Here is a 13,652-nt window from a genome sequence, read left to right as displayed (position 1 = left end):
CTGAAATAACTTGATTTAAATAGTTGCTCTCAAACCTTTCAGGTATCGCAGTGTCCCTAACTGTTTTATCATACTGTTGTTGTAAGACGAGAAGGCTTTATTGGTCTGGTTTTATTGAAAAAGATAGCTAGCGGCGGTATCGCAAGAACTTTCTCGCGAGAAATATATTCTCCAGCCAAGTGGCATTTCTCTGTCCCTTTTTTATATGAACAAACATTTGATCTTACAGCTGAAATGAGCTTTGACCTCACCTTTTAAAAACTCCTTGAAATCTATGCTAAAAGGATCATAGCAAAACCGTAGGTAGATATTTTGACCTATGCAGGAGGCAGATATTATGATCTATTACCCTATACCTTTATCAGGGACCGCGCACCACTCTGAAAGTGGAGGGGCTGAAATGGTTGTGACCGAAAAAATTTTGAGGCCACGCCCTCTTGAACACCGGAAAACGCTCCTTCTAGATAATACTTGCTTATTTCTATTGAATTTTTATAAACAGTCTGGTTCAGAGAAGATATCAATAACTTTAAAAATAGATAGACTTAGCTCGAGGGTAATATAAAAACCAAGCTAACCAAGTTAGAAAATACATCATATCATTAAACAAGATCAAACACATAGAGAAAGAACAAAAATGGTTCCCAGTCAATGAGAACTGCTACTACATAGGGGTAAACTATCCCAAGTTGCGTTAGAGTAAACCTTCAAAAAAAGTTTCTAGCCTATTATTGCAAAAAAAGTGGGTGGGCTAAAGCCCCTGCTAGCCCAATGGCTGCGCGGTGCCTGACCTTTATAGGCTCAGTGATCCGTTTACAGTAGAAAATTCCCAATTGCACTTTGGGCTCTCTCTATTAGCATTTTAATTTAGTCTTTTCCAATTGTTCGGTTTCAAACTCAAACTCAAGCATTTAACTCTTTCGTATTCTTGGTGCTTTATATTGTATTTGTTTCTACCTTTCATCCGAAGGTAGTTTTTAGGACACTGAGAAACCATGCTTATCGAGTGTCCTGGTCCGCCCTTTTGATGTGACCTCGTGATGCCTACGCCTGGAATTGCAGAGAGCTTGCTACTCCTACAACACCCGGTTAAAATTTGGTCATATATGTTGACTAATGGTAAAAGTTTAGAAATATAAATATACGACTAAACTACGTATGAAATCATTCCAAGAATTTATATAAAGCCATACAATGAATTGATTTGCTCCCGCAATATGATATGTGGTCCTTAGATGCGGGGAAAACAGGCAGGGGTAATAGCTTTTCAAAACAACGATAGAGCAGGCACCGCAGAGAAAGGAGGGCTGGGGGCCTATAGCTCCCCCCAGTTTTTGCCAAAAATGCAAATAATTTACCAATAAATCACCACTCAAGCCACTCCACCACCACCCCCCCCCCGCCCACTTTTCTCAACGCTCTGCGGTACCTGTTGAGTGAAACGTTCAGTTGTTTTGATAGAATGACACCGTGAAGGATCACACTTCTGTTTGAATGGATCTCGTTTTGTTCTTTTCCCTAAACCCCCAGAAGAGATATTTGTTTGGAATTTTTTGCATCTCAAAGATCGTTTCTGGTGGGTTTCATTGGTCATATAGGGGAGTGAATGCTGCTACAAAGTGTTTGTCTGCCCTGGTAGTATTGAAAAGAAGCCCTGTTTTGAGCCACGCACGTGCACTTCAATTGACCGATGTCGCCTGTCAATGGAGACATGTCTTTAGCGCTTTGAAACCCTGTGTTATCGAGATCTGAAAACCTAGGCTAGGATTTGCAATAAGATTTTCTTTGGAAATCGCTGTCAATGCAAAAATATTTTAGTTAGCCACAAATTGGTGGTTTACCTCACCACGAGCGTAAACTCATCCCTAACATTAAAGTTGCGCTTGTGACCTCTTATGTAATAAAGCAACTTCCAACATGAAGGAACCTTTCAAAATAAGTAATTTTCTCCAAGCAGTTGAATTATGGCGCTCCTGGCCCATTAAAAGTATTGTATCCAGTTTTTGAGTGATGAATTGAAATGCAGTAAACGGGGCGGCAGAAGAAGCTTTATCTAGCCTCAATATGGTTTGGTGGTGGGCAAACAATGCTTTCAACATGTGCTTCAGAAGAGTTAAGGCAATTTTGAATGAACGTCTGAATAACACGCATGGTTGGAGATGTTCCTCTTATTTAGGGGCTTCTAGGGCTCTCAATTTTCAAGCTTTCAAAGAACATTTTCTGAAATGAAATTTTTTTTATATCATTATTTGTTTATTTCAAAAGGTTTTTCATGACGCGTATATGATCTTTTGCATAGTTTCAAAATATGATCATTGCATTTCTTACAATTGATGTTTTTATTTGAGATAATTCGCTTGCTCTTTCTTGGCTTACTTCATTATGAGCTTGTTAAATAAATCAATTAGTTCCTAAATAGTGTACGCCAACATAATGTCGAAAATTTAATTTAGTTGTTACATTATGTACACAAACATAGCGCCAAAAATCGAACTTCCATTGTCTCAAGGTCACAAAAAGGTCAAATGTCAAGGTCACGGGGAGGTTAAGCTATCAGGGTAGACAAAAAACAAGCTCCAGATCGTTTTTTTACAGCACTCCTCAGTAGACGGTTTCGAAGGTCTTTAACCGAATATAAACATAATCAATAGAAAAACTGTGATGTAACTGAAACATGGACCTAATGTCAACCTTACAACCGTGGATAGAAACTGCAGTTCTTTGCTGTGGCTCTCAAAAAATAATTTTTTTTATTCAATGCATATCGAAATTAGTAGATCGTTTTATCTTTACAGTAATTAGGGAAAAAACAACAAGACATAATGTCACATTGTTTGAACTCTTTTGTATAAGAATTAGATAATTGTGACCATGGCTCGATGTTCTTATTTTTTGATAATTTTGGGCTCGAGTGACCCTGATGTTGCTCTTTTTTCAAAATTTATTTTTAAGACATTTTCAAAAGCACGGTTAACTAGCTGATAAGATCCCCTCTGTTTTGTTAACACGAGAGAACATTTTCGAACAAAACATTGTTTTTTATTTTCACATTTTATCTAAGGCTGGACATATTCTTAAAATGTTCTTGTTTTCATGACAAACGGAGGCTCTTTGTTCTTGTAACGTGTTTTCTTTTAAAAAAGAGTATATGCGCTAGACTCAAACACAAGTTTTGACGTAGGTCAGGTTGCATAAGCGACTTTAAAAGACATTGGTCATGTTGCTTATACTATAGAATCGAAGGCATATCAAAAGACATAGGTCACATTGCTCATACGACAGACTCGAAGAAAATATCAGAAGACATAGGTCACGTTGCTTGTGCAATGTCAAAAGAGATAAGTCATTTTGCTTATGCCACAGACTCAAAAACATATAAGACATAGGTCACGTTGGTTTTGAGACGTCAAAAGACATGGGTCGCGTTGCTTATGTGACAGACTCGAAGGCATGTCAATAAGACAAAGGGCGCGTTCCCTGCAGACTCTGGTCGCGTGGGGAGGATACCTAGTTTCGCAATCATTCAGCTGAATATGCCATTGCGGTTATATGATTCACTGTTTACTGCAGCTCAAGAGCTACGCCTCTTTTGGTTGTGGCAGCAAATTCAATACAATGTCAGACAAACAGCTCTAATTAAGCAAGACACTTGTACGTAGAATTGCGAAGGCTGGTCAATTACAGATGTGCAAATTGTCGTTAGCAGATCATGAAACTGAAGGAATAACTGGTAAATCAGATGTTGTCAATTAGCAGAGGGATGGGTTGGTTAATGTGTGGCTGTATGTTCGAAGGCACGTAACAGCTAAATTATGAATCAAAGTGATATTAGGAAATAGAGGTGTCTTAACTATAACAATATGAAAAGTCGATTATTAGTTTATTATGTTCATTTATCATTCTAAGTTGATCTATTAGCACCTTATTGCCTTTATTTTATGCTTTAAATCATTTCATTTGTCATGAAGTTCTTAACGAACTTTCTATAGTTGCCTCATTACTATACCAGATCATAGGGTAGGAAATAGGCAGAAGGGTAACTCTCGTCGGTTCCTTTGTTGTTTTTGAAGTCTGAATCAACAATAGAATTCCTTAATTCCCCTTTAACCCCGATTTCATTAAACGAACTTAGCCATGATAAATTATCATTAATTAATCAGATATAAACGAATTATGATATCTAATTGAATTTGTTCACTATCATGGGACATTTCGTCTCAAATAAAGTTGTCTATTTTCATTCTTTTTTAAAATTTCCCCGACAGATACATGCTAAGCCTCGTATAAGTTAACGCATGCGCAAGTTTTTTCAGGCCTCACCTGATAGGCAGGAGTTCCCTTTCTGCCTAATTCTTATTCTGTGACCAGAAGTATTGTCGTCTAACCGAAGCTATGACTAGCCAAGGCTATGCATGACAATGTTTTATGTTTTTATGCTCTGATCTCTTTCCAATAACTGTATAGTTATTGTATTATGAACCTAAACCCGTATGTTGAAATTTTTGCAAGTTGTTAAATTTGTATCTGTTCAGAGTTGGACGTTAGTTTTTGTAGGAGTTCTCTGCTTCTATAGTTTGAAGTTTATCGTTATATTTATTTTATTGAAAGGTATCATGCACTATTGTTTTACGTTTCCAATAATTGAAATGTTTTCGTTATGCTATCTTCAATATTACCTTTAATTTTTTTCTTAAACTTGTGATGGACAAAACTTTGTATTAAAATTCTGTCTTTTAACTTTTTATCCTCTTAATCTTTAATACTGATAGCTTTTAAATCAGGTTTTTAGTGTTGTAAACGTGGCATTACTATTATCGTTATGAAAAATTTACATATAATTTCGTGAAATAGAATCGATTTAGCTTTTTCCAATGGTCTTGGGTGAGAACCCAACCCTGTATGATAAATTCTCAAATATCTTTAGTATATCTCTTTATCCAACTATCCTTTTTAAAAATGTCTTTGGAAAATCCCTAGCGTAGATCTTCTCGAAAAGATAGATAAATATCGTCTAGCCCATCTGTGCTTTTGAAGATAAACCCAAGAAGATAAGGAGTTTATAGAAGGAAAACTCGCAATAAAACCAAAGCGAGCGTTTCCCAGACAAAACTGGGTTAAAAGGACAAAACTAGAAAAAACTAGAGCAAAAGGACAAAATTACGATACAAGGTTTAATCTAGTTATCGTTCAGTAAAGAAACTGTCTAATGCAATAATTTTTTCTTACGTACAATTTTAAACGTTTTAATTTAAAACAGAATGATTTGAATATTGAGTATCAGCCTAAGGAGATGAGGAAATGTTATTAGTTCTTTCAAATGTTATCGCTATTTTCAAAAGAGGGATTTTTAATTTGGCACTGCCACAAAAGTACAACCGTTGATAATAGTGATGAATAATAACAAACACTTCACAGCTCTGTCAAAGAGATGACTCACGTCAAAGCCTAATTGAAAGCTGGAAATTCGTTAAAGGACCTAGCTGCATTGTTTCAAAAAGTCCCTTTTTCCTCGGGTGTTTCAAGCATTTTTTTCCACTTGACGTTATGTTGCAAGAACTGGAATGCAGAGAACAGTGATCTAGCTATTAGAATCACGATCTCAGCTACTGAACAGGCAAACTGTTTTAAAAGGGCTCACAACGAGTAGCATCCACAAGGGCGCTTTCTAAAGAAAAAGGGTGTTTCGTGAAATGGGCGTGGTCTTTACAACTCCTCCTTTTTGAGTGCCTGATGCCGCCACTGAAGGCACCCCAAGTTAGCCTACCAGCTCCTGGGTTGGCAAAATTCTGCTCTTTGTTTCATTTCGTCTGGTTTCGTAAGCTAGTCCATCAGCTGACTTCAAGCCATTCACAGAGAGAGAGAGGTTTGCCAATGCCGTGTTAAAAATCTGTTATGAAAAGAGAAGCTCTTTACCACAAAGAGGTACACATTCTACATATTGTTTCAGCCTTCTGCAAATATTAAGTTCTCTGCCCATCAGCTCCACCCTGGGTCCATCAGCTCCGCCAGTTTTTGATGTAAGCTCAGGGGATAGTGCTATGAAAAGAGCAAGGGGACCTTAACGAAACATTTTTTAAAAACAATTGCAAACTAGAAGAAGGCTACTTTTCAGCGTGATTCGCTCCAATCCCCAACCCCCAACCCCACCCCCAGCTCGAAACCCTTTTCTAAAGCTTGGGCCGCTTTCAATATAAAAACATGCTTTGAAATACAATTGTAAATGTAACATTAACTGTTTTTGTAACTGTATCATACGTTACGGAATTTTAATTCTCTGACCGACAGAAAGTCATTTGAATTACCTAATCACTTTGATCACCCTCAGACAGGCCTCTTTAATAAAGGAATAACTGGAGGCACGCGTGACCCATTCTATCTTAGTATGCCTTTCTTTAATATTTCCGTATTAAATTTCGCGTGTAGCTAATAAGGTATTTTCTAAAGGTTTCATAACAGTATGTAGATAGATGGAATTTTTTTCTTTTGATGTGTACCCAGCAGTGAACCAAGTAGTAAAAAACAACTGAAAGGTTTTCAAGTGAGTAAAATGCTAGCCAAGATAAGAAAGTGGAAACACAATGTACCATGACTATAGAAACGATTTTTACGGCATGCACGGAGTTTTTAAAGAAAAAGTACTTTCTGCAAAAGCTCTTTGTAAAATTGGGAGTAAATGTAAGTGAATATATATCAAGCATAGCACTTTTTCCAACACGCCTGGACAATGTTTGCAGCCCCCCCCGTCTTTTGGAAGGTAAAATACCTATTTGCAGTTCACGATGTTGCCCCTTTTTGCCTACACATGCCCTTCAACTTTTAAATGTTTCTTCGACTGTGATAACCTTTCATTTCTAGGCTTTGAGGATGGAGTTCTTTGAGATAGGATGAGCTCCTCCAACTGTGGTGTTATAGGTTACTGTAACTTAACCTCCTTAACCTCCTTTTAAAGAAAAGCATCCCCTTTTCTAGAGGTAAAGACAGCTATAAAAGAAGGGGGCACCCTAGCTCTTCACGCCCCCGTCGTGGTTTTGGCTGAGAGACTTTTGCTACCCGAAGCAAAATTGTTTAGGCGCGTTGGAAATAGTTCATGGATATGGGGCAAAATTTGAAAATACACAGAATAGAAACTGCCTCCTCCTACACCCTAAATTTTACCGTCCTTATAACTTTCGGCCAATGGGGGCGCCAGGCAGGCACGTTCCCCCAGTTCTCGGTATGGTCGATCTTGTATTTTGTCTAAATTCGTTGAGAAAATATTTGGGGATAGGGTAATTTTTTGACAACGTATTATTTGTGATGTAAACCTATGATTTTGAAATTCCCGTTACGTTACCAAACGTTAGTCGTGGGCGCTCCCTAATGGTAAAATTGGCTTTTGTAAAAGGGCATTTTCTGATGGTAAAAGGGCGTGGCCTTAAAATGTTTTATTTGACTGGTTGCTAACTAGGAAAAAGTGAATTTTATTTAGTCTAAACATTAATTTAAACATTCTTTCCCTATTTTTCTTTATTTCTAGACAATAATTTCTGGTTAATATATCTTGCATAACAACTTTAGTCGATCTGATAAATATTCCAGGAAGGGCAAATTTGGCCAAGAGGGCAAAGTTATGGAATGGACTTTTTTAAGTCGTCCAAAAAATGGGCAAACCTAAGAGACAATGAAATTAGCCAAATCAAATTTTTGGGCCGATAGGGATTTCGGCTTGTTTTGGGTTGTTTGTTCCAGACACGTTCATGTGATTTTTTGGAAGTGAGTAAAATAAATTTGGGCCATATTTTCAGCTGCTACACTGTGTCAAACGTAGCCCGCTAAATTATTGCTTGTGTAGGTAATATTTTGGGCCCACCAGTATTGCGATCTTGGGGCAACTATCATAGGGAAACAATATCAGTTTTTATGATAAAGCTCTGCAGACTGGTAGAGAGTGCTATTTTCTTATTGAGACCCATATGAGGGTCTTTTTGTAGTAAATACCCTATGCGAGTCCGTTAAAAAGATGACCAAATGTCGTTATAGACACTCTGGATGTGAACAATTCTTTATTCCACACATTGTTTTCGTTTGCACCACTGTTAAAATCTAGAAAACACAATTGAATACTGTCACCAGCAGAGTCTCATAAAGTGTTATTTTCTCCTCGTGACAAAACCATAAAGCTGTAAAACCTTCATATAAAAAGTAATGAAAATAAGGCCTTTGGGTGTGGTGCCTAATTTTTGTTGTCATTTGCCTTTCTCACGGCTTTTGACCGGGCGACGTCATGTTTTCCAAGTACACTTCGAGAGTTGTGAAAGCATTCTTCGAGTTTGTATAGGAATAGAAGTAGTTTCATATCTAGTAACTTCTGTTTGGGGGGAGTCTCCAAAATCCTAAATTACGGCACCATTGTAAGCTTGAATGTGTTTGTTTACAAATCAAAACTGGTCTAAATAACGAGTATAGGCTATTATATGAATATTGATAACTTCTTGCCAGATATTAAGTGTTTTTATCCCTTCCGAGTGAAAAGCTGTTTTATATTTTTTGCCACAATAAGACCCTGGTAGTATACAATGAATAGAGAGCTTTTAGTTTCAAAACATCTCTATCAAATTTTTGTGAATGAATTTTGCTGGATTCTTGCCATATGAGACCTAAGTAGTCATAATATCTTAGCACTCGAAGTCTATAAAATGCTCAACAATCTAAATCTTTTTTAGGAAGAACTATTTTTCGCCAAAACTTTTCATGGAATCATGACACAAGATCTGATTGGAGCTCGATTCCATGGAAAAAATGCATATGTTCTTTTTGCAGTAAATGAATTGCCTCATGCAATCGATGAACTTCTTCGTGTTAACCAGAATTAGTGTTAGTCCTCAATTGTAACAACCAACATTGAATAAATCAAAGAATGCAATAAGATGCTATACAACCTATGCAGGAAGGAAAAGTGTTTATTGCTCATTGGGCAGACCAACGTATCCTGAACCCAACGAAGGTCGTAATTTCAAGAATTCTGTTACAGAATTTAGACCAGTTGTGACTTCATTGTTTTCTAATGTTGTTATTTGAAATTTAGGTAAATTTGAGCGTAAAAAGAAAAATGTTTTTGGATTCTGTTGAAAGATTCATAAAATACTCAAAATGTTGGAAAATGTAAGGGTAGGGCTTGAATGAATTTGTTTCAAAATCTGTACCTACAATCATTGCCAAAATACTTGGAACACCAAGCAATTTGCGTTGTATCTTTATATTTTTTCAATTCTTTCCCCTGATACTCCAATTTCCGCACCCCCTTCCCCCCAAGACAATGCTGATAATTTAGAGAAATATCATAAAAGAAGCGCAAAAGAAAGTGTTTCCTAAAATCCTAGCCCGTTTCATAGTAAACCAACATTGTTCGGTAGGGGAGAGGGGGATAACCTTGGAAACTGACGCCGGTGTTCCAAAACTTTTGGCAGACATTGTAGGTTTGTGATATCAGAAGAGTAATATTGGCACAATATGCAATACTTAGTGGAGGGAAGATCCTAGTCAACAGGTCAGTTTTCATCCAACAACTCAGTTCATCCGAGGCTAATCAATTTCTTTTCTTTGCAAACATGTTGTAAATTATTTGTTTCTTTGCTAACTGTAGCTTTTTTACTGTTTAAAAAGAAGCACCCATCTTATGGGTATCTGTTATAAGCTCCATATAAAGGTGTTTTGTATTTGTATTTGTTGCTACCTAGCATCCGAAGGTAGTTTTTAAGACACTGAGAAGCTTATGCTTATCTAGCAGTGTCCTGGTCCTTCCTCTCGATGTGACCACACCTCGTGATTCCTATGCCTGGAATTACAGAGAGCTGGAGACTCTCCTCACTCTGGGTGAAAATTTGGTCATGCCAGGGGCTCGAACCACGGACCCTTGAGTCAGCGCCTCTAACAACTGAGCCATCCTCGCACCAAAAAAGGGTGTGGCATGCTTTGGAGTTTTTTCATTCCTCAAAAAAGCGAGAAATATGCAAACAACTGTACCTCGCATTTGATTGGCTGTGTCGAGTACTTTGGAAACCAGATTCTAGGTGTTTTCCAGATAATCTTGTGAAACTCCAGAAACCACACTTTTTACTCTAGTCAAATCTTTTCAAAAAAAGACTTTACGGGAATCTCCGTTTCTACCCAGTTGTTGTCATTTTGAACTATAAGCTTTAGATAGATAGCTTTAACACATCTTATGTATTAACTGTATCCTATTACCTAACCGTATTCAGGACATTCCTATATGTTATATTCTAAAGGGGGGCGTCAGATTGAGGTTTTTCTGTGATTGGTATCTTTAAAGTTCCTTGTTACACCGTAGACAGTTTTCTAAGAAGGCGTCTATCTTATGTACACCTATAACATTTCCCTAGGCGAAGGAAGGCTTATGACATGCCTTTGTCATTTTTTCTATTTTCTATATTGATTTATGAATATGTTCACAAGGTTAATAGTAAAAGCTCCCAAACTGTTTCACCATCAACAATGGTAAAATATAAGATATCTGTTTCTGAATTTAGGAACGTTTTTGAGTATATTGGGAACTGTCATAATGAAACGTTCATCATGTTACCCAATGAGGGTGCGAAGTGGGGGAGGAGGGTTAGCTGTGATTGCGTCGCTATGTTTTGTCAAGACTAATGATTCCATATCTGGAAAAGGCGGTATTTGTGCATAAATTTGTAGATTTTGTCTGCTGGAATTCTTCCCTAGCCTAATTTTATATTCATGTATCTATCTTTCAGCGAAAATTTTTACCCATTCCATACGAACTTGACACAAGGAGTTAGTTTTCTCTCTTGGCCTCTCTAATTTAGTGAGCGGACACAACAGTCCCCCTGTCTCCTTACTTTCTTTCCGCATCTTGACATGAATTTCTGCTGATCTTTTTTGTCACCATTTTATTCTGAAAAGTGAATTTTTCAGTACTTCAACTTTACATGTATCCATCCCATGATATTGTTCAAATTTTGTGATACTAATGGTGTATTTTGTATTTTCATTTATCTTGGAAACAGTGCCCTTAAAATAGACACAGCCCCTAGCAAACAACATTTTAAGTCGCCTCATCTATCCCCTAAGATGGCAGTGTGAGAGCTACGAAGCAATGTGTGTGACGTAAAAATTCCTAAAGCAGACAAATTGGTGCCTCTAAAACATATCTATCCTGCCAGTAAAACGTAATTGTACACTAGTTCTTGTCTATGTTTTTCATACTGTGTTAGGGGTCTTATCAAAATGGCAAATAACTGAAGGGATCTGTTAGCTGTAGAAAACAGTGCCACAATACCATGGGCTGTCTCAACCTTTGATGGCTCAAGAAACTGAAACTTCTTTCAAAAGTACAAAATATCTTGATCATCTTTATTTATTTGTCAAGAAACGTATGGCTGGTACGTGTAATATTTTTTATATTGCAAGTATCAGGGAGACTGTGCCAGGTTTTAGTATTTCTAATAGCATGACACCACCATTGAATAATTTTTGCCCTTTTCGCATGTTTTAAATTATTTTTGTCGACAACGCCCCCCTCCCCTTATATACATCTATCCTATCCATAACATTTTCCAGCACCCCTGACTGACTGTGGCCCTGACTGACTAAGATATCTATTGTTGCTTTACTAATTTTTATCAGTATTACTCAGCTGCTTGCAATCATTCTGCTAAAAGTCACGATAATATATCGAAATTTCATTGCAGGTTTCCAGAATCCTTGACGACGGATTACGTGAATATGATTTTCGTGCTATGAGGACTGGGTACAACTTTTTCCCTTACAGCAGCATGACAACAGCAAGCAAGTTGGCATCTATTAGCTTATGTTCCTTTTAACCTATACATGTCATGAGAAATAGCATCTTTCGTTGATTTTTCTTTTGATTAACTTCAGTGCCCTGTAGGTTTAGATCGCGAAATTTATCATCTTCCGAAGCATGTTCAAAGAACTTTTAGCAATTTTTCCGGCCTAAATAATGTGGTGATTTCAGTCAAAAGCGTGATATTATGCTTGCTGAGTGCATTTCAAAACTGTCGATTATAGCTTTAAATTTATTTGTGTCTGCCAGTTTTCACAAGGACAAATAAGTTTACCGAGAAAAAGCTATCGAAACATTGGTACAGGGGTGTCGTAACGGTGACCATATTTTGGAGAGGGGGCGTAGTATGAATTTTCAGCATGAATATATGAGAATAGGAAATGTATATGTTCTATTATTTCTGATAAATCTCATATTTTCTTATTTCTGATAAATATATTTTCTAACAATTCTCATAATTGTTGTGAACATCGCTCTTATGTTTGGTAGTGGAAATCGTATATTATTTGACCTTTCTCACTAGAGAACTCGATTTGCTCTGTTTAATGAAACGCACGCCTGTCTCTCAAATATAGCCGAGATATGTTCTTCTGTGGATAAACTTTGTTTCTTAGACAAAGAAGTTTGTGAAAACTTTTGTGTGCTGCTCACCAACCTGTTACATTTGGGTCGGTGCCTGTATCCACCTCTCCCTGGTGTAATGCAGCCTCTTTATGAAAGCAATCCGATATTTGTTATTCAAAGTTCTTGTGTTAGAAAAGACAAAGTCTGTTTGTTTCTGTGTATCCCACTGACTAGACATTCTACATTTGCTTAATATGATTATTATTAAATATGAAAATATGATCATTAACAACCATTCCCTAAAACCCTTTATTGAACATTTGGTCACATTTTTATGAGACTATTCAACTGGTTTTTTCCATTGCAAATGAAGCAAAACTAAAACGTAGTGTTAAGATAATTGTTCAACATGACCTTTTCTGAAACGTCCATGTTTCATCCACCCTTATGAGAAATGGTCACGCCACCCCTGATCTTCGAAAAATTGTTAGCTTCGTTCAATCAAGGCAAAGCACTTGTTTATTTTCTATGTTTGTTTTCTTTCCTTGGAGATATTTTGCCAAGCAGCAAGGATGCACTTATTCATCTTCCGTAGCACCTTGGCAATATTTTGATTTATGATACTTCAGGTAAACTTCGATCAGACCTGAAATTGCTGTATTTTTGTTTAGGCAATTACTGTTGATTACACACTCTTTTTATAAGAATACCTAAATTTTGCTGAGCCTCAATATTTTTAATTTTTTAATTGTTAGCCTCCTAAAATTATTCTTTAATTTTTACTTAAGCGATACAATGTGTAGCCTGGTGGAATTATAGTGCCATCAATAGTGTCCTAGGCCAGATACATCTATTTCAAGACATAGTGTGAAACTTGCATTTATTTGCTTTCTAAAAAAACTCAAATAAACAAAAAAAAAGTTATTGATGACGCTTGATCCTTGCATTTTCTTAAATCATTCTTAGATTTCAGCCATTTTGAGCCACAATATTCTTATGGACTATATTCTTATAAAAAAGTGTGTAATATGTTTGCTAGCTTTCGACTCATCGACTAGTTTAAACCCAGGTTGAAAAGCGATATTGAGAGGTACCATAAACATACATTATGTAAATCAGTTTTAGTTGGTGATACAACTTTCAAATAAAGTTCATTGTCAAAATTTTACCCAAAGTATCAAGTGTTTTCGCTGATCGTACAACCCTCAGGCCAGTGAGTTAAAAGGACACATGTAGGAAGGAGTCCTTATGTCCCAGAAAAACA

The 13,652-nt window shown here is 36.8% G+C and overlaps 1 protein-coding gene across 3 annotated transcripts in view; it reads left to right on the top strand.

The window, feature by feature from the left end:
• LOC135696181 (tyrosine-protein phosphatase non-receptor type 13) overlaps nt 1–11,865 on the top strand; it is an 83,870-nt gene extending 72,005 nt beyond the window's left edge. For all 3 annotated transcript variants that reach the window (XM_089113527.1, XM_065215479.2, XM_089113525.1), the window contains one exon: nt 11,709–11,865. The gene's annotated coding sequence lies outside the window, so the exon portion shown is untranslated. The remainder of the gene's footprint in view (nt 1–11,708) is intronic.
• The last annotated feature ends 1,787 nt before the right edge of the window (nt 11,866–13,652 follow it).

This window comes from Rhopilema esculentum, chromosome 17 (genome assembly GCF_057945365.1).
Source record: "Rhopilema esculentum isolate cy_ngs chromosome 17, ASM5794536v1, whole genome shotgun sequence".
Classification (NCBI taxonomy): Eukaryota; Metazoa; Cnidaria; class Scyphozoa; order Rhizostomeae; family Rhizostomatidae; genus Rhopilema; species Rhopilema esculentum.
This window is presented reverse-complemented; position numbering and strand designations above follow the sequence as displayed.